Raw genomic sequence first — 2,647 nt, forward strand, 5'->3', positions numbered from 1 at the left:
TTAAAAACACCAGGATGACCATAAACACTTCGAATGTACGGAAATGGATAATATAAACAATAAAATCTAAGTAAAGTATGATTTCAGTTATCAAAAACAGCTCTAATAGTCAAAAATATGCCTTAGTGTTTAAAAACTAAGGTGTGTCCCTTTAAACGAGATAATTTTCGAAAATCGTTGCCCCGAAATTTTGTTTGCACATTTTAGCAGATTATCTATAAAATGTTGCTAGATCTATAGCTCGTAGCCAACAAATAGACCCATGTGTACGAGTCTGCACCCCAGTTAATCTTTGAATAATTTCGTTTGTCAGTAAAACTTTAAAAACAAAAAGAGTAAAAAAAAAAAAAAAAAAAAAAAAAAAAACCCTCTGAATGACACCTCGATAGTTTCCGTAATTACGGACGTTGCCGGAAACATTATTATGACGTCAACAATGCGATGACGTTTCAATATAATTATGGACGCCAAAGTTGCCGTACGTACATTCTTCTTAATTTAGCTTAAATTGAGAAGTATGTTAATGATACGGTTATTTGACGTCTATGAGCATATTTCACGTGTTAAGGAAACATTAAATTACTTGGTATATACTTTTATAATATATTAAAGATGACGATTCGGAGCTGCCACAAGTAGAGTTATCTGCTGTTTCAATTTAATCTTCTACAGATTGGATATCACTAAGACAGGTCAGTGTCTTAATATTTATTATAATTTATATTTATTGTAATATATTATTAGTAAAATGTCTTTAAAATATTTATAAATAAAATAATAGGATTATCAGTTACTAGTCAAGATAACGTATCTGGGGATAATACCAAAATTGTTCCAGGCAGGGGATTTCGTTTAAAAAGAGGCCAAGAGCCCATTTATGGTATTCAGGGAGGGTCAGAAACGTATTTTCAAGAGTATTTGGCGCCCCCGAGGCCACCAATACTTTTGCGCTAACACTCAACATTCCTTCTTTTTTTTTTTTTCTTTTGATGGCGCATACAGTAGATTTTTACCTTTGTGAACTAGGCAAATGTTAGTAAATGCCAATATTTTAAATATGTAAAGCTAACACATACATACTTTAACCATAAGCGTACGAGACTGGAGGGGGGAAGGGGGAGGGCAACTTGTGAAAATCCTAATTTTGGAATTTGGGCAAAAATAATACAGAAATCCGGGAAAAAATAATACAGAAATCGGGGAAAAATTAGTTGGCCTGAACACTTTTCACCATGTATTTTCATTAATTTATTCTACCCAAAATATTAGTTGTAACCTATACATGTAAAAATGCGTGGCGAATCATTTGACATCCTGTATATAAGCTATATAGCTGTTTGGCAGTAATACTAATATGAATATTAAACGTTACAGATTCAGGCACTTTTGTTTAATTCAGGCAAAAATCAGCCTGCCATCCCACCCCTTCTCCCACAAAAATGGGAGCCCATACGCCTAACTTTAACTGATGCACGTCAAACACAAAATCAGGTCTAAATCCAGGTCGGGGCAAGTGCCCCCCCCCCCCCCCCCCTGCTGGGGTGGGTGGTGTGGATGGTGTGGATGATCATATCCATAGAATAAAAAGTAGATTCTACTACTATGTCAAAAAAAAAGCTTAGGGATATGTGGATTAACATGAGGAAGGGAGGTGGGAGGGCGGATGGATCTGGCATAAAGAGTAGATTCTACATGCTGGAAAAGTATCATTTTGTATAATAATAGAATATATAGATATATATTGGAAGATTTTGCCGCCTACCCACCCCCAAAGTTTGGCACCCTAGGCCTAAGCCTACTTGACCTGTGCGCTAATACGGCTGTGGGGTAGGGTGTGAAGTACTAAAAGGGAACAGGTGTATGACATTCAGTGACATAAGCAGTTTGTGGGGGATGGACCACCCAAAATTAGTTGTTGTGGTCAATTAAAAACAGCACACATAGCCTGTAAAAGGCTGATTTAGGCGGCCTCGGTGGTGTCATGGTTAAGCCATCGGATATAAGGCTGGTAGGTACAGGGTTCGCAGCCCGGTACTGGCTCTGACCCAGAGCAATTTTTAATGACTTAATGGGTAGGTGTAAAGCCACTACACCCTCTTCTCTCTCATTAACCACTAACAATTAACAACAAACCCAAATAGGTGTGTGCCCAGGACAGCATGCTTGAACCTTAATTTGATATAAGTACGAAAATAAATTGAAATAAAAATATATGTAGCTGGTCATTAAAGACTTGAGTCTAGATTGACTTTAAAGTTTTGTAAGCTGGGGACTTGCAATTTGTGTTTTAAAAAATCACCAAACTTTTATTGCCAGACACAGGATGCATAAGGTACATGGTCGTAAAGCAAAAGTTGACAATGGTTAATATATAGATAAACTATTAACTGACACTATTGCTTTCATCACAATTTATTCCTATAGTTTTGACAGGTTCTTTGAATAAAGTGTGTAACTTTTTCCAGTTTGGTGATTTTCATAACAGTTATGGCTGTCGCAGTCTCATAGTTATTATTTTAATGGATTAATTTCTTCTTATGATGATCCAGTTTATCAACAGACTAGCACGCAAACATGCATAAATAAAAATCATTTGACATTTCACACAGTCTACCAGCATGTTAAAAAACCCAAACCAAAACAAAAC

The sequence above is a fragment of the Gigantopelta aegis genome, chromosome 10 (genome assembly GCF_016097555.1).
Source record: "Gigantopelta aegis isolate Gae_Host chromosome 10, Gae_host_genome, whole genome shotgun sequence".
NCBI lineage: Eukaryota > Metazoa > Mollusca > Gastropoda > Neomphalida > Peltospiridae > Gigantopelta > Gigantopelta aegis.